General features: G+C 40.0%; 1 protein-coding gene across 6 annotated transcripts in view; it reads left to right on the top strand.

The window, feature by feature from the left end:
• The first annotated feature begins 353 nt into the window (after positions 1-353).
• Positions 354-19242, top strand: part of SNCAIP (synuclein alpha interacting protein) — an 88747-nt gene continuing 69858 nt past the window's right edge. For all 6 annotated transcript variants that reach the window (XR_014319262.1, XR_014319263.1, XM_082782469.1 and 3 more), the window contains exon 1: positions 354-455. The gene's annotated coding sequence lies outside the window, so the exon portion shown is untranslated. The remainder of the gene's footprint in view (positions 456-19242) is intronic.

Here is a 19242-nt window from a genome sequence, read left to right as displayed (position 1 = left end):
CGGGGCCGGGGCCGGGGCCGCCCTGTGCGGGCAGCGGGGAGGGGACGGCGCTGGCCGGGGGGCTCGGATCGGCACCGGCACCGGGAGCGGCACCGGGAGCTGAAGCTGAAGCTGAAGCTGAAGGAGGCGGCGGCCCCGCGTGGTTGTGGCGGGCGCTGCTGAGGGAGCTCCTCCCGCCGGGAGCCCTCAGCCGGGCACCGGGTCCGCAGGGACCCCGCGGTGGGTAGCGGGGGAAGGAGCGGGGCGGCTGATCCCGAGCAGCTGGGGTTTGACCCGCCCGCCTGTCAGCAAGAAACTTGGTCTCTCGCCGCTTGGTTCCACAACCAAATCGCGATTTTTTTTTTTTTTTTTTTTTTGCCTTTACAGATTCCTCCCCCCCCCCCCCCCGCGGTTAACGCGCAGCATCCGTGCCGGGTGCGACAAGGAATGACTTTCAGCGCTCCTCGCAAGGCGTGGTATGTTTCTCCGTCTGCACATTCCCCGGTGTCAAAAAACTGGCTTACAGGCTGCTGCGTTTCACCCGGTCGCTGGTGATACCGTCAGCCAGCAGATCCGTGAGGGTGTTCGGGTCTTTGTGATTTCTGGTCTATGCCATTGGCTCAATGTGCAGCAAAAGGGGATGTGGCTTGCATCTGGCTGAGAGGGTGGGTAAAACAGGCATGTTTCAGGGGAACGGGCCAGTGAAGAGTTATCTCCCAATCTGGGAAGCCTCCAAGGGACTGGCCTGTCAGACAGTAGCTGGTTTCAGTGGGTAGCCCGGTGTGGGCTACTCAAAATATTGTAACTGGAATTTTGGCGTAAGGAGAAAGGTGGTCTTTCAGGTAAGGAGGTCATGTAGAAAGTGATAAACTAGGTAGGAATGGCTCCTGTCCTTAGCAGTGTTTTTTCTCTGAGGACACACAATGATGTGGTAAGTATGACTTGATTTCTCTGGGACACAATTCTGAGCCTACGAGCCACATGTGAAAGGTAGACCAGTTGGACGAGGTGATGAATGGTATCTTTGGAGATGCAGAACCTCCCCTGGGTACTGTGAAGAAGTGACGAGTAACTTCTCGTTTATTTTTTTTCATGATTGGGGAACAAGGATCTCAAATATCTACATTCTTTGTAATCATATTTGGCAAGGCATCAGCAGAACTTCAAGGAGGTGTGAAGTCTCTCCTACTTCCCCTCTGCTTCCCAGTTGTCCAGCCTTACTGGGAGCTGAAACCTGTCCCCACACAAAACCCCGTAGTACAAGGTGGCCATGGTATTTTGGGATCACTTCTTCTTCCCAAGCAAACCTGATGTGGGATACTGCCCGCGGTGGTACCATTCACCATCTCACACAGGACATCCCTGTTCTGTCTGCGCTCACGGCAGCTTCATCCTGTGTGGACGTTTGCTTGATTAGAAGCAGGAAAGGGAAAGCGTGACAGCCTTGCTGCAGCTGCTTTAGTTTGTGTCCTCTGCAGCAGGGATGTTTGAGCAGCTCTGTCTGATGCTGTGGTGAGATGCCAGCAAGTTGCTGGAGTGCAGAGGCAGAAGCAGCCCTGCGTGGGACACACAACTGTGGTGGAGAACAGCACAGAAGATGTGTTGGGAATAGTGCGGGGGTGCTGGCACTTGTAGCAGTGGCATCATTTGGTGTCGCGTGTACTTGGAGTGGTGACACCAGTGTGGGCGTACTGCACTTCTCAGTGCACAAGCATAAAGACCAGTAGTTCCAGCAGTCCTTGGGGAATGCAGCGCGTTATCTCCCCTCACTCTGTTTTTGGGTGTTTCAGCTGACCAGAAGGAATGTGCAGCAGAGCTCTGTTCCCATGGTTGGCTGTCTCTGATTACCTGCCTGAAGCTCCAGAAGCCATCTGTGAATCACTAGCACGGTTACAGGAAGGAGGAGGGAAAGAGAGAGGAAAACCTACCATTTTGATTTCAGTTTTATTTACGGCTTGGTTTTTAAATCCAATTTAAATAAATAATTTTTGATTTATTTACCGAGAGAAAGTCTGTATCTTTTCTGGGTTACAGTTGAAACTGGCAGAACGGGAATCTTCTTCGCTTCCCTTATAAAGCCGTGTTAATTGCTGTTAAGTAAAAGAATACTTCTCTTTTTTTTTTTTTTTGGGGGGGGAGGTTAGAGTTTTTTGTAAGAAGCCAGTTTGCCAATGTTTCACTGTGTTTTACCCAGAAAATAGAGGTTTTATACAGTCGGTGTATATTTTCACTGTCAAGATGAAAAATATGGTAAGAAAGCATTGGGAATTAATAGATTTTGGAAGGGTGTGTAGCCATTCTTTTCACTCATCAGAATAGGCTCATAGCTAAACCAAGGGAAATAATCCTGAGATAACTGGCAAGAGGACTTGTAAGAAGGTTGTGTCCAGGCTTGCTCTTTTTCTGGCAGATATATCTGCTTCTCAAAGGAGGCAGAGAAGATAGGCTTACATGGAGCAGGTGCATAGTAACACAAGGGAATATCTCTTTCAATGCAAATGTAGCTGTGCAATAGGTTTGTGTGCACAATGGAATGAACTGGGGAAGGATTTATCCATGAGGATAAACACATACATCACATACCTTGTTGATTTAAGGTCCCAGAAGAGTTTTTAACCAATGGGGGAAAAATAATTAATTAATTAATTGTTCCAGTAGAAATATCACCTGCTGCTTACCTGTCTGAGGCGGAACTGTAAGCTCATCTTCCAAAGTTATAAGTGATTCTGAGGTATGGAAATCTGTCAGTTATTAAAGAGAAGAAAAGTACAAATTAGGTGTCCTAGCTTGGCAGCTGTGACAGTCATTCATTAGGTATATTTTCTTGTATATTAAGGAGCATTTATGAAAGCTTATTTTGAATATGAACTTGGCCTATTTGCACTTCATATAGAATTATTGAGTAACGCTTGAAAATGTATTTTTCTGGTTAAAATGCTGCCTTAGCTGTGTAAGGTTTGCCCCAAGCATTTCCTTTCCAGTTCCGTTTCCTCCCCAGCTCTTGATTGCAGTTGAAATGCTGGCATTATTTTTCTTTGTTTATACCGCAGAAAAAGGCATTGTCTCACTTATCTTTTAAACTCAATTCAATGTATTGCATGACCTCTCCTTGTGTATAAATCCCTCCCTCCCCATCTGTTCTATTGTTACTCTATCAGTTTGGAACTTGTCCTTTAAAATGAAATTATAGTCAGGAACTTAACACTTCCCTTCAACTCTACCATTTTAGCAATCTGTGTTTACATCTGTGCTGCATAGCTTTCTCGCATGTGCATGACAACACTATGCACATGATTATAATTTGGAGTTATACTGCCCTGCTGGTTATTCATCCATAAGGTCTTTTGTGGGATCTGGCTGTAATGGTGGGCATTTTTCTTAAAAATGGGAAAAACCTTTAACTATCCAGACTAACAACATAAAACTGCTGGCATGTTTCAATATGCATGTACATATCTCATGTTCTCTTTCGTAAAATACAAACGTAAATATTCTGCCTTTTGTATGCTACACTGTCAGTTCCAGTTGTAGTCACAGTAGTAAATTTATAAAAAGCCTAAGAATTACTTTTTATTTGGCCCAAGATTTTGAATATTAAAGCTGTCACCATGATGAGAGATTTATGTGAATGTTTGTAAGTACTGTGTCCAAGATTTAATTAAAAAAAAAAAAAAAAAAAAAGAGAGAGAGGGAGAACAAAGCACAACTGGGAAATACAGTGCACTCAGAAGCAGAAGAGTACTACCAAGGTAAATAGGCTGCATGTCATACTCTTTGACCCGCAATTCTGTTGTGCTTAGGCTAGACATTTAATTATTTTTTTCCCCCATTTGTGCATTCAGGTAGTCCTAAGATGTATGTACTAATTGCATTGAATATTAGGAGATTGTCATTCTAGTAACTCACATGTTGAGCGCTGGATAGAGCACAATATTTGCGCTTGTTGCTAGGACATGGGCATAAATTTACCTTTAATTACAGAATGGAATCACTACGAAATGGAGTTATGCTTAAAAAAAATAATTATTTGCTTTTGATTAACCTAAACCAGACTTTAAATTAGGGGTGAAGGATTTTTATGATGGATAAATACAAGCAAATGTGAATACATTCTGCAATCTTGAGCTCTGTCAACATTTTTTAGCTCTATATCTGTAGAACCCTGGACCCTCTGGCTACCATCACTGATGTCTAAATTAACGGGCAGTCTTCTGGCAGATGTGAACAAAGAGGAGCAATGTACCTAAGAAACAAGCAACAGGTTAGACAAAGGAGGATTCAGCTGTTCACTGCCCATTTGAATATGATACACTCTATAACATCTTGATGCAGTACTTCCTTACAGCAATTTGATAGCACAATTCTCAGAAGGCTGAGTTTGTTTTTATCACTCCATATACATGCTTCTATTAATTATTTGTGTATGGCATCTTAGGGCACCCTTAGGAAAGGGAGAACCACCTCTTAAAGTCTAATTATGATAACAGGAGTTTCTGTTTTGATTGAACAGGACAGATCTTGGAGAAAAAAAATGCTGGTACAGCAATTATTCACAAGGTAAAATAGAACCAAATTTGTGATGCTCTGTTAGCGAGCATGTGGTGCTGTTCCAAAAATTAAATGTTGAAATCTGTGCATGTAGTTCAATATGTTCCTGTTAATGTTCATTTGTGTTAGTGTATCATGTTGTATCTTTGGTGAACGGTAATGATGCTGCTTTTGGCATTAAATTCACTCTTTAGTTCTAGGTGCAGGAAGGCCTTGTTTACAAACAGCTCAATACAGCAGTTCTTCAGAAGAGTTTTGGGAGCACCATTATCTCAGAAATTAATACGAAATCATTACTTATTGTTCAGCATTTTGAATGTGCTGCAGGCATATGTGACACAAATTTAGCAGTTTGAAAAGCTTTAATAATGTATTTCTGTTCATACCGCATGTGCCAACTTAAGGTGTCATCTCCAAGACTGAGGAGAGATAGGAATTAAACCCTCATCCACTTCCTCACAGTTGTTCTTGAAGGTCACAGATGAAGCACATGAGCAAATAACGCAGTGGGACTGTATTTCTGCTCTTTACTGTGGTGTTCCTATTGCAGAGGAGTTAACTCACTGCCTCTCTGCACTTCTTATTAAAGTTACCTCACAGAACAATCCTTAGATGCAATGGCTTGAGCAGTGCTGCCCAAGCGTCTGGAGTTTTAGTTGTGACCGTATGCTGTGGTGCCTGGGTCTGAACAGCGAAGTGGAGCGTGGCCATGCGTGTGCTCAGGGCTTCTGCAGACAGACAGCAGCACTGGATTCTTATCCGTGTGCCCAAAACTTTCTGCTTTTCACTACCTCACTTCTTCCTGTGGTAAATTAGCCCTGATGTAATCCCTGCTGCTGTGAGTTGATTCCAACCAGAAGTGCTATTATCTGAGGCAACACTAGCTTGTTTGTCTTTGCGCTCCCCTCTTAAGGCAGCTAAGCATGCCTTAAGACTTAACACTTAAAAGTGTTCCTTCTTAACTCGTGTTCTGGCTGTGATTTAGCAAAATGGGCACAAAATCTCCCTGGAGTGTATCACTCAGTATACAGGTTATGAATGTGCATAAATCCTTCTGGTCACTTCTGGACAAACTGTCATGAGCAGTCCTTGAGTGGCCTCTGTCTCCTTAGTGTTTGCGGCTCCCCGTATGACAAACCACCATTTGAGGGGATAAGGTCCTGAACTTAAAGGACTTTATCAGCTGCTGGGTTCCTGCATTGCAGTAAGTTCTGCCTCTGTTAACAGCGGTTATGGTTGAAGGCGTTATTGATGTCTTGATATGCTTCTGAAATAACTGGCCTTGAAACAGCAGATAACGAAAGTGCCTCCCTAGATTAGTATTTAGGCATCTGGCATTAGTCCTTTATGAAGATGAGTGAGTGCGATTTACACGTAATACAGTTGCCTCCAGCTGCCTGGAGAGTATAATAGTATCTCTGCATTACACACTAAAACCGGCTGAGTCACTGTACCTGAACATTTGGATTAATCTGTCCTGACTCTGGCCAAGAAAGGCCAACCAGCAACTTCTCATGTCCTCCAGCAGTTCAAGGAAAGCAAGTCGTGTTAGGAGAGATCATGCCCTGCTGATACAATTTAGTAAAATGGACACTCTCTCAAGCATGTGTTCCTCATCAGGTCCCATATGCTTTACACTGTGTTCCCAGGCTTTTCTTTTTGCAAATGCAGTTTTTAGATGAATGTATCTACAGTAGCACATTTTCTGGATGTGTCTACGCTGCAAGTGAGTAGCGTGACTACAGCTTCATGTGGACAAATCTGTACTACTTAGGAGCAGATGATGACAAAGCTGACAGTGACTACAAGAGTTCTCAGAAAAGGAAAAAAGCAAAACAAGCTGAAAAGGTCCAAGGTCCAAAAAAGGTCCTCCTCCACTGAAGAAGTTTAAATTGGACACTAAGAGGAATTTCTTCAAGAGGAGGGTTGTCAAGCATTGGAAGGTGCTGCCCGAGGGAGTGGTAGTGTCTCCATCCCTGGCAGTATTTGAGAGGCGTGTGGACAAGGCAGTAAGAGATATTGTTTAGTGGTGGGACTTGGTAGGTCATGCTGATGGTTGGACTTGATGATCTTTTCCAAACTAGATGATTTTGTAATTCTACCTTTAATGTATAAATGGTTTGAAGACATGCCAGCCTAGACGTAAGAGCAGGCTGTCCAGCCCTTCCAGACAGATCATTAAGCCATGCTGATGGCTGCTTTCATCTGTCTTCACTGCTATTTTTAACTGTGCTGTCTAGATTAGCACTACCATGGATACTCCTACACATGTTGAAATCAATTCATGACTTCATGCCCACTACTTCTCTGCTATGTTGTCTGTGGATGCTCTGCATCTGCATGTGTGTCCCTTACTCTTTGCACGGATACTGTCTATTTTTCTTTTCCACTGATTTTAGTTGTTTGTTTTGGAATTCCTTCGCAGGGAATTATAGGGAGGGCACCAAAAGATAGGAGAGACTTCTGGCAATGTTCCACTACAAAATTCATGTTATAGTCCATTTTCCAAGTTAGATTATTTAGCTCAGCCTTAACCTCCAGTCCCAGGCCACAGGTTTTTCCAAGAGGTAAAATCAATACAAGAGACCGGATTGACAGAGCAATGTCAGAAAGGTATCATTGTATAATATTCTACATGAAAGCATTGAATTTAGAGCAGAGTTATATGAAAAAAAATGATAATTTTTGTGAAAAATATCAGTTACTACAGTAACATGGCTACCTGTGAATCTACATAACACACATTTGTTACCATATATAAAACACTGTATGTCTTTTTTGAAAGGACTTACATATTCAACAGAAGGTGTTGTTGTGTAAGTATTTATTTTTTTTTTAATATATATTTCAAGGAAGAGCCCTGCCCTGCTGAGCTTTCCTTGGAAATTTTATTTTATTTTATTATTTCTTTACTTTGTCAGATTAATTATTAAGTTAATCCACAGCCTTCTCAATGAAATGTGCTTCCACTTAAGGTAGAGAGAGCAAAGTTTGGCAGCAGCAAGTGTACTTCCACATTAAATTCTAGTAATTTTTATTCGGAAATATACTTCCCTTCTGACTTAAAAGCAAACAAACAAACAAAAAGCAACAGAAAACAACAAAAATGATCTGTATCTAGGGATATAGTCTGAAAAGATCTGCTGACTGTGTCAGTTTCTTTTTACTGTGTAATTTCCGTATTATTTAACTAAGACCCTTAGAAAAGATGGCTTGAAAACTGAGGTTAGGACGTAAAAAGATGTTTTCATGCAAATTTTTTCATGCCATGAAAATATTTAACATTAAAGTGAGTATTGTCAGACAAAGAGGAGTACAAAATAGGCTCTAATAAGGCATATGTTTCTGTGACATGAGGCATGTTGTAGAAGAATAAGGTGAAGCTGAGCGTTTCAGCCTGGTGGAATGTTGCACTTACTTATCTGCCAAGAAAATATTTTGTCTCTGGATAAATGATTGTACTGAAATAAATACTCATCTTTCCTTAAGTGGACATACTTTCCTTAAGTATTTTCCTTAATACTTATCTTTTCCTTAAAATATAAAAAAAGTATTATGGTCATACTTGATGCCCTCAAGAGGAAAATGCTTTGGTAGATTGGATGGAGCACAAGACGTAAGCATATACCTGCTAAGTCTGATTGTAGCACCAGGGGAGCTTGAATGAGTTATATTAAGCTTTTCACTTATCCTTCTGTAAAATGAGGAGAAAATGTATTCGGGAACCGGGGTAATAGAATTGTTTATGGCAGTATCATTTTGTAATATGGAAATCTAACATTACCTATTATTTTGCATTATGAAAAAGATTTAGCCCTTTCCTGAACAGCACCAGCACCTTCACGGTTTGAAGGTGCTACAGTTTGAGTACATCACCAGTGGGGTGCTTTGTCTTCTTCATTCCCCTTACTCATCCTGCATAATGCTACAGGAGCCCTCCTGCAGGACGGTGCTCTACACACAAAGCTGGCTATGTGCTGGTAGAAAACTCAGTGTTTCATTGCAGGTGAAGCTCCTGAGGAAAAAACAGCCATCATTGGAAATCACATAAATAGGTAGAAGATGTTGTGATAGTTACAAAATCGGGTGCTCTCAAATTAAAAACAAAACAAAACATGAGAGAGAGGGTTTACTGTGCCAGTTTGTGCTGCCCTCACTCTCCCTCCTTTTGGCAGGTTGCGTAGTGGTCAGGGATGTTTAACAGGTATCTTGACTCATTTGACAGGGGAGCTGGCAAGTGCACAGATAATGGGCAAGGAAACACTGTGCAATAAAGAGATGTCATTGTAATTAATACAGACAAGGCAACATTGACCAGTCTGTGTCCCTGCCTCTGTGGTGGTGGTCTTGTATGATGCTAAGCAAGAAACCCAATTTATTATGTGGCAGATGGCCACAAAACCTGTAAGCTGTCACATTCAGGTTGCCTAAATTAAGTCTCTTGGGTGTTTGCTATGTAAAGGAAATGAACTGCAGTGAGAGCTGTCTCCCATTTCAGGCAGTGATCAACACGATCTGGAGATACAAACAGATACACAGGTAATGTTATATGCTGTTTCTGATCCTATCCCTTCTAGTGCATTATTCTGTGGCTTCGTATAAGTCCCTTTGTCTCTGTTTCTAGTTTCTAGATGGGGTCAATAATGCTTTATTGTCTTTTAATGGAGATTGTGCATGAATTAACAACTGCAGGTGAGATAATTGGACAATACTGATGTGCATCCTTTAAAATGCTGTGAAGATGTAAATGATCTTCCATTCAGTTTAGGTCTTAGACAAACTAAAATAAACAAGACTTGGCTAGGTGAATGCTGGAAGAGGGAAAGAAGAAATGAAAATAGCTTCCTGATTTTCCGAATAGCTTTGGTTGTGCCCTGTATGAGGCAGGTATCCCTTTGAAAAACACTAAAGTGTGATAATTCTGTTAGACTATATCAAAGTCAATATGAGTAAAGGATTGTCCCAAATGCACACATTATATAATATGGTAGGTTTGGATGTAGTGACATTAATTAAATTTCAGTTTTGAAACTATGTTAAATTTTTAGAGGATTTTAAGAATCCGTAAAAGAAGACACTACTAAAGTACAGCTTAAAATAATAGCGATACTTCTACAGTTAGAATTTATTTTTGATATAGTTCTAATGTCTGTACCTCTGAGTGTTAATATTATGTTGTACTTGCTGCCCATATGGTTTAAAACAAGTAGTATCCGTAGCAGTGTAGCAGTACTTTATCATAACACAGCACAGCATTGCAGAAGTGCAGTGGCAGTCTATTTCCAATTATTCTAATTAAAAAAGAGCCAGGACAGTTTAAGAAGACTACTTCCTGATCTCAGGGGCACACATATCTCTCAAGAATAATTTGGCTGTTCATTTCTGAATTTTCCAATTTCCATGAAACTACTGGTTTGACTTCTAATAATTTTAATCTGCAACATCATAGGCTCTGTTCAGGGAGTAGAATGTGAAAAAATGTTTACATTTTTTGTCCTTTGTCCATTTTAATTTTATCAAAATGAAGACATTTGCATAGACGTTAATGGTCAAGTTCCAGGGTTAATTGTTGGAAATGAATGCCTTGATTTGTGGTAAAATTGTTAAACGGTTTTCAAAAGTACACGTTTATTTTAAAAGTATGTACCTGTAGTAATACATGCATACAACCAAATTTTTGTAATTCATTCTGTAGTCTCAAATGAAAGCGGGGTGGTCTAAGTAACAAGAAAAGTGAGTTTTTGTGGAAAAGCTTTCAACTTCAGGGTTTGGGTTGGTTTTCTGTTTGGTTTCTTTTTTTGTTTAGTTTAGTTTTGTTTTGGCTCTGGCCACAGTATACTTAGATACATGCTTTGCATAATGTGCCCTTCCTGAGGCTGACTCATTTACCAAATATAAGGGTATTGCTGGTTACTCACCAGTGCACCAGATCCCAGCTGAGAGCAAAGCCCACTTTACATCACTGGGACATTTCTCTTTGCATTTGGAGTACAGTCTGTATCTGCAGGTACTCTTGGTTGGCAGAGTATAACTGTTGAACATCCAGGTGAATTTCAGCATGCAAGTGATGGGGCAGTAGACATGATTCTCCAAAGGTTGTTGGTTTTGTTTGCTTGTTTTGTTGATTTTTTGTTGTTTTGTTTTTGTTTTTAAAAGGTATGTGTGTGTGAAGAATTGGTAATAGAGTATAGAGAACAGAGTGGGAAGGTGGTTTGGCCTGGGCCAGGTAGCAGAGAAAGACTCCTTTTGCATGTGAGCAGTGCAGTGCATGGGCTTTGTACAAATGGTGGATACACTCCACATACTGTGACCATTGAATGGGATGTTACTTACATAGAAGTTTTCCCTTGAATTTATAATTAAAGCTTATATGAAGCAAAAAAATTGTCATGGAACTAAATTCAGGATATATATATATTGGCAGGCAAATATAAATGAGGCAAGCTCTAAATTACTGATTTTTAATACAGCGTTTGAATGTTATAAACTTCAGAGAGTACCATTTGGCATTAGAACTTTCCCAAGATATTTCTAAAAGTAATTGAACAGACCACTATGGGACTACAGGGTGTTGAAATTCTAATGGATGATTATTGAATTGAGCTGAGGAATTTTAATGAGAAAATGAAAGATGTAGGAAAGTGTTCGGAAAAAAAAAAAAAAAAAAAAGCCTTTTTCTGATCTTAAAAATAATAATAATAGTAATGAAAAAAACATATCCTAAAGATGCTGTCAGCATTCAAAATATGTTGAGCAATGATATCTCACATTACTTGGTTTATTGAAACAACAGTTATAGATGAAATGTGTTCTTCAGTGAAAAAAGAAGCTTAGGAAGATTTATGGGGATAAAATTAGTTCCATATTTTTCTGTGATCAGGGCCACTATGGAAGATAAGTTGAATAAGGGTGTTGCATGGCACTAAGGAGACAAACAAAAGTCAGGATGTGAATATCATGTCATGAAATGTCAGTGTCAGACACTATGACTTAGCTGAACTGATTTTACTGACTATAGAAATATCTTCTGTACAGTTGCTACTGCAGTGCTAGAGCCCCCAGTGCTTCTGCCATTGATTCAGTGGAGGAAGGAGAGACCTGAATTTCTGATTTTAAATGAGAGTGCAATGAGTCACATCTGCTCTATAAAGCCATTGACACAGAATTCCCCACCTTCCCCCAGACCAACACATGGTTTGGAAAGACTGAGTTCTGCGATGCTTGATTTCATCCTAACGTGAGCGCTGGAGCCTACTTTAGCCGTGGTACTTGAAATAAGCCCTTTGCTGCTCCATCTTATTTTGGGGCCAAGTGTCTGATTCCTGGTGGATGCCATTGCTAGGGTGTATTATTTTTGGATTTTTGCACAAGACCTGGGCTACCAAAAGAAGGCATTTTTTTATTTCTGTAGCTCATGAACTTGCAACAGCTCTACAGATGGTAGATATTCATTACCTTTGCCAAATACTTTAGAAGTTACGAACGTTTTTACAGCACAGTACTTTTCAAATTGTACCTGGAGTACTATTAGACTACTGTTAAAACAAAATGTCATGCATATTTCTATGTATCCCTTTCTTCTGGAGTTGATTGGGAATGATGTGTCACCATTAATTTTCTCAGTTTTACGTTCAATTTTCCTGAAAGTTCATGCTTCTGAAGTTTTGCTCAAGGAAATATCGCCATGCTCACACACACTTTCTCATGTAGTATTTCTTTACTTTGGTAAAGTTTTATGTTGTTGTGGAATGGTGATACATGGGCTATGCACTTCTAGCAGCTGTTGAGGGTGTAGTGGTTGAATTTTCATTTTCCTGTGTTTTCCATACAAGGAAGTCACATTTGTTGTCTTGACTAAAGGTCTATGGTGCATTATGGGACTTGATGTGGAATATGTAAGAGGAGCAAAGCAAGACTGTGTTGGCATTCAGATAGTTAACTCCCTCTTATTTGACACTGTTACTAAATAGCTGCCCAAAGCTCTGCTGTTTCTTTGCTTGCATTGGGAGAGTACCCATGGCATCAAACAACTCAGGAGTTCTGTCAGCTGATACCCGAATTGCCATTTAGTAGTTTGCTTCCTGAATTAAGGAAAATAAATAAGCATTATCTTTAATGTGGAGTGTGCTGTATTTCAGTCACTAGTGTTCTTTGAAATAATGAAGTGAACTGCAAATAGTCTTGACCTGAAATAGAACAACATTTTATGCCTCTGTTCCAGTGTTCCAAGCAACCATGACTTGATTCATATAAGTCTTTGGTTCAGTCTCAAATCTAAGTTTAATGGAGGATTTACAGAAATGTTGAACAGCACTAGTACTTGTACATGATTGATGCAGTGTTCTATATATATTTTACTGTTCTGTATTATAAATTATTTGGTGTTTTAGTATTAAAAACAGATGACAACCTATAGCTTTAGTACTATGTATGCATAGAAGATGGATAAATACCCATACATACTCTTTGTATTTGATTGTTGAACCCCTATACTATATTAAAATGTATTATTCATTTCTGCCAACAGCCATGAGTCAGTGGAAAATAATGAGTGCAATCATTTGAAAAATGCGCATTCACAATTTGCTTGTATTCATCTCAAAGCTCAGACTGCAGATGTGTAACTATTCATTTTACCGTTCTCAGTGATGCGTGTAAGCCTCTAGAGTATTCACATTTATGAACTTCCTGCATTGCCATTGGTATTTAAAGTAGAGCAGATAGGTAACATGAAATAAAATTTATTTGTGCCATACACAGAATTTACTGATATAAGAGGTTGTTAGTTCAGCAACTATATTTTCACTTGTAAAGTCATAAATTCAATTTTTAGTAGGCTTTTTCTAGTAATCGCAAATGTGTTGGCTTCTCCCCCTCCCCAGCCTTCCCCCCTCAAAGGAGTCACACTTTGGAGGAGAAAGTGTTTGTTTTTTTTTTTTTTTTTTTTTTTTTTTTTTTCCCTAAAATTGTGCAGCAATTGAAGAATAAAACAGATGGAATACCTTTTTTTTTTTTCTTCTTCTTCAAATTTCACATTTCTAAAATGGAAGAATTGAATTGTTAATTCCTGATATTTCTGCTCAATCACAATTTTCCAGGGAAAGCTTTATTGTATGCAATCATCCAATCTGTATGCAAATATGTGATTTCAACCTGGATTTATTGTTAGTATTAAATTATGGATATTCGGAACAAACGTTTTTGAAGACTACTTTGGGTAGCTCTGCTTACAAAAATACTTCTAAAGCACAGAGGATATACAATGAACTAGTTACTAGTTGCCCAATTGAAATGTGAGATTTTTTATATTCAATGCTCCTAAATGTATCAGTGGCAGATTTCTCACCCTTATGCGTGTTCTGCTTTATTACTGATTGATCCAGATTTTGCTTCTGGTCTAAATTATTCATAGCTTGACGGGAAATGTACTTTTTTTCCTTCAGTTCAGTTGTTTTTGTTTAGTTTTGCTCCATTCATTGACCTTACTGTTTTTAGTCATCACTTCTGTAAGAAAAGCAAAAGCCATTCTATAGGCCTCCTTAACAGAACTGCTTTTTACATGTTATTGAAATCTTGCAATTTCAGAGGTTGTTTTGCTTGTAGGGATAGTGCAGTGTGATTAATCATAAATTTAATCTTATGAGAACCTGCAAAAGAAAATAGTGCAGTATCAACCGGTTGCTGTAATTTTGGCTCTTTAAGCAAGAGGTCGGGATCTAAGAAAAAAATAAATCCATCTTTTATAATTTTTGTAACATGTTGAGATTGATGGCTGTGATGAGGAAGAATGTGAAACAATGTTTTAACTACAGGTATCATGTAATACTATGTTCCCTAAGTGTATTTTAGATTTCCAACTGCAACATGAAAAATGCAAGTTTCGCTAGGACCAACAGACTCAAAAATTCTTTTGCCCTATATGGAGAGGTTTAAAACAAACAGTATGCTTGAAAAATTATAGCACTTGCAAAATCTTTTAAAAATATTTGCAGATCACAAATTTTCCAAGACATGAGCCTCCTGGATGGCAGCATAATAAATAATTGGCTTTGAGGGAAATTACTTCCATAAAATTAAGATAGTGAAAAACAAATTGCCAGTACTGTATTTACATCACTGTAATTCTGCAGAGAGAAGGAAGTTATTCTCTTTCTTGCTTTGAAGTCTAAATTTAGTTTATATTAAGAAAGCAATAGTTACCTTTTTTATTCCATACATCATTCTTGCCCTGTGGAATACTCTAAGGTGTCTTGTCCTGGCTGGGAGAGGTGGCGAAGCTGAACTGTCAGCCAATGCCAGAGCTGCTGTGTCCTTCACTGGTTGAAGCATGAGGATAATCAGAGGGAGCTTTTCAAAGTTCTGAACTGCAAAGCGGATGTATATCACCACATCTAGGGTCTCAGTTACCTTCCCCTGAGTTCAACTTTTGAGACTGGTTGATTTGGCATTTCTGTTTTGCAGGCTGGTAGGTGAATCTCGGTTATATTAGTGGCAAATCCTTACTGGTTGTTCAGTGTAAATCTGAATTCCAGGCTCTGTAGTACATTAGACATTGCATGATATTAAGTAAAATACTTGTCATGTGCACTCTTGGTTTCCATATATACACAAGTACACAACAGTGTGTTTTCTGTCCTAGTGGGCCTGCCAGCTGATTCTGAAAGAGCACATGGATCTTATTTAGATTCAGTTTCCACATCATGGAAATAACTGCTTAAAAGGTTCTGCTACATTTTTAGAGAATTTGTACAAGCTTTAACTAACTTGCAGGCAAATGGGACGTTCAGTCATCTTGCAGGAAAAAATGTGTTTTAGTAAGTGTTTTTGGTGATGGGCTCTGTCACCATTTGAATGGTGACAGGGGACATTACAATCTTTACAATCATTACAATCTTTACAATCTTTAGCAGTTACAGTTTTACAGAAGTGACCTTGTATTGAAACTGTCCCACAAGTCATAAGCTTAGTAATTTCTTTGTGTGAATCTCCAGCACACCCTATGGTTCTGCATGTGTGCAAAGCTCAGTTTCTCATCTGCATTTGCAAATGTGTTGGATCTTCAACTGTTTGAACAGCTGAAGAGGGTAAAATTCTTCATAAATGGTCAGAGCATTGAGAACTTGGCTGTTAGAGATGAACTCTATTTTGGGACCAGAATTTCTGTGGTGTGTGGAGGATGACTTCCTGACACAGGTGGTGATTGAGCCAACTAGGGAAATTTTCCCACCCGACCTATTATTGGCAATTAGTGAAGGACTTTTGGGTGTTGTGATGACTGGAGGTTGTCTTGGGCATGGCAATCCTGAAATGATAGTTTTCACTCTTTGGTGAAGCAAGGAAGGTGGTTAGCAGACTTTGGCCTATTTACAGACTTGGTTGACAGAGTCCCTTTGTGAGGTGGTTCAGGAAGGCCAGATCTTCTTCAAGAACAAAACCTTAATGGTAAAGGAGTAGGCTATCACAGTGCTCTGAAAGTCAAGCTGGCAGGGGAGAAGACCAGCCTGGATGAACAGAGAGCTTCCTCAGGAGCTCATGAAGAAAAAGAGTTTATGAATTGTAGAAAAAGGGGCAGGCAACTCAGGAGGACAATAGAGTTGTCATGAAGTTGTGTGGGGAGAAAACGAGAAGGGCCAAAGCCCACCTAGAACTCAGTTTAGCTAGTGCAATAAAAGACAACAAAAATGCATTTATAAATACATCAATAGCAAAGAAGAGATTAAGGTGAATGTCCATCCTTTATTGGATGTGAGGTGAAACAGTGATGGAGGCTGAGAAGGCTGAGGTCCTTAGTGCCTTTTTTGCCTCTACCCTTACTAGTAAGGCCAGTTGTTCTCAGGGGGAGAACTGTCTGGATAGCTGGACTCAGAGTGCTAGTGAAGGGAGTTCAATCCACTGGACAGCCGGTTACCAATGGCATCCCCTAGGGTTCAGTCTTGGGGCCAGCTTTGTTTAACATTTTAATCACAGTCTGGGTAAGGGCATCAAGGGTATTCTCAGTAACGTTGTGGATGATAAGAACTGCAGGAGTGTCAATTTGCTAGAACTTAGGAAAGTTCTGCAGAAGGAGCTGGCTAGGCTAGAGTCTAATCACATGGCATTCAACAAGGTTAAGTGTTGAGTCCTGCACTTGGTGTGTAACAACCCCATGCAGTGGTATAGGCTTGGGGAAGAGTGGTTGGAAAATTGCCCAGGAGAAAAGGACTTTGGAGTGCTGGTTGATGACAGACAGCTGAACATGAGCCAGCAGTGAGCCCAGGTGGCCACGGAGGCCAACGGCATCCTGTCCTGCATCAGAAATAGTGTGGTCAGCAGGAACAGGGAGGTGATTGTTGCTCTGTACTCGGCACTGGTGAGACTACACCTTGAATACTGTATTCAGTTTTGGGCCCCTCACTACAAGAAGGACGTTGAGTTGTTCAAGCATATATAGAGAAAGGCAGTGAAGCCAGTGAAGGGACAAGACAGCAAGAGTTAAGAGGAGTGGCTGAGGGAACTGGGGTTGTTTAGTCTGGAGAAGAGGAGGCTGACGGGATACATCATCTACAACTACCTGAAAGGAGGCTGCAGCCAGGAGGCTTTTGGTTTCTTCTCTCAGGTCACAAGTGAAAGAAGATGAGGAAACAGCCTCAAGTTTTACCAGGGGAGCTTTAGGCTGAATATCATGAAGAACTTCTTCACAGAAAGAGTGGTTAGGCTTTGGAACACGCTGCCCAGGGAAGTGGAGTTGAGTGAAGTAGAGTTGTGGTCCCTGGAGGTATTTAAGAGACGTATGGACAGGGTGCTTAGCAACATGGTTTAGTGGTGGGTTGACAGTATTAGGTGGATGATCTTAAGGGTCTTTACCTACCTAAATTATTCTATGATTTAGGGTCCACTTGTTTCTGTTATTCCACCTATAAATTCAGTATCATTTTAAGGCGGTAAAGGTACAAAATGTATACATCTACATAACTGCCTACTCAGCCCAGAATCTGTACTGTAGTTCACATATAGTATTATAACATTGTGACTATTCACAAAAAAAAAAAAAGGTGGTGGTAATATAAAGGACTTTCATATTTTACATGAGTTTGAATCACTGACAAGAAGAGTCTGACAGCTGCAGGTAATGTCTTTTTTTTTTTTTTTTCCTTCTGCAATTTTAAAGACATCATCTTTCATCTCCTAAAAGCATTTGTAAGAGTTACAATTGACTTTTGAGTATCAAGAGTCCTTCTTGGAAGACAGATTTTTTTAGATAGCAAGCAACCTAAGATCATATTCATCATTGGCAGTTAAATGCTGAATTGACATTGCGATGCAGAGTTCTCTTTCAGACTATGCAGCTATGATAAAAAGCAATGAATCATCTGTGTAATTGAAACACCATATGAACATTCTAGCCACATAAGATTCCCAAAGTCTACAGTACTCCACAATGCAAATTATGGGATTGGCAACACTTCCATTTGTGTAGTAGGATGTATGAAACAGGAAATCCATGTTTCTCCCTGCTTTCCAGATATAATGGTAATATACCTTTACATTGTAACAAGTGAATGGAAGAAATTGGAGCTGGTGTAAAATGAATAATCTCTTAAAACAGTTGCAACTGGCACTGATTTGTTCTGAACGGTATTAAAGCTGTCTTTCCTGGAACTGGGACAGATCCTATCTGGAGTATTGTTGCTTGTTTCAGTGTATGTATATGTGGGAAAAAGATGTAGTAAAAGAAATTTTTCTTTTCTGGAAAACTGGAATAACTGTCTTACAACATTGCCTAGCCAACTGCATTTATTTCCAGTGAAGTGACTACACTTGCAGCTTGGTCACATGCCAAGGCTGATGATGTGCTTTATAGATGCAGAAAGTTATGTTAATAAAACTAGAAATTATAGTGCTACTACCCACACAAGCACAGACTTTCCTATGACAATATTGTTTACTTAAAAACTAAATATTATAACATTAGTGCTTTTTTTTTTTTTTTTCAAATCACTTGCCCAGATTTTTAACCAAATCTAACCAATCAGTGTTTCTGCTTACTTGTCAGTTGTGGATAACTGGATAACTAAATATTTGCTTATGAAGCTAAGCTGCTGTCTGCCAAACATTTTGAGTTAGTTTTTTTTTTTTTTTTTTTTTTTTCTTGTCTTATTCTTTTACACCCTCCTAGAACTAGAAGTAGAAATATTGCTTGTTCTAATTTTTGGTGAAAAAACAAATATTATGGTATTTGGTCATGCATAGAATCATAGGACCATTCAGGTTGGAAAAGCCCTCCAAGATCATCTGGCCTAACCACCCCCCTGCCACCAGTGTCACCCACTAAACCATGTCCCCAAGCACCACGCCCAACCTCTCCTTGAACACCCCCAGGGACGGTGACTCCACCACCTCCCTGGGCAGCCCATCCCAGTGCCTGACTGCTCTTCCTGAGAGGAAACGTCTCCTCATTGCCAACCTGAACCTCCCCTGGCACAACTCGAGGCCATTCCCTCTAGTCCTATCACTGGTTACCTGTGAGAAGAGACCGACCACCAGCTCCCCACACCTTCCTTTCAGGCAGTTGCAGAGAGCAATAAGGTCTCCCCCGAGCTTTCTCTTCTCTGGACTAAACAGCCCCAGTTCCCTCAGCTGATCCTCACAGGACTCGTGCTCCAGGCCCTTCACCAACTCTGTAGCCTTTCTCTGGACATGCTTTCAACAATCACTGTTAACATTTTATACTAAACA

Source organism: Aythya marila (assembly GCF_965140915.1).
Source record: "Aythya marila genome assembly, chromosome: Z".
In the NCBI taxonomy this organism is placed as follows: Eukaryota; Metazoa; Chordata; class Aves; order Anseriformes; family Anatidae; genus Aythya; species Aythya marila.
This window is presented reverse-complemented; position numbering and strand designations above follow the sequence as displayed.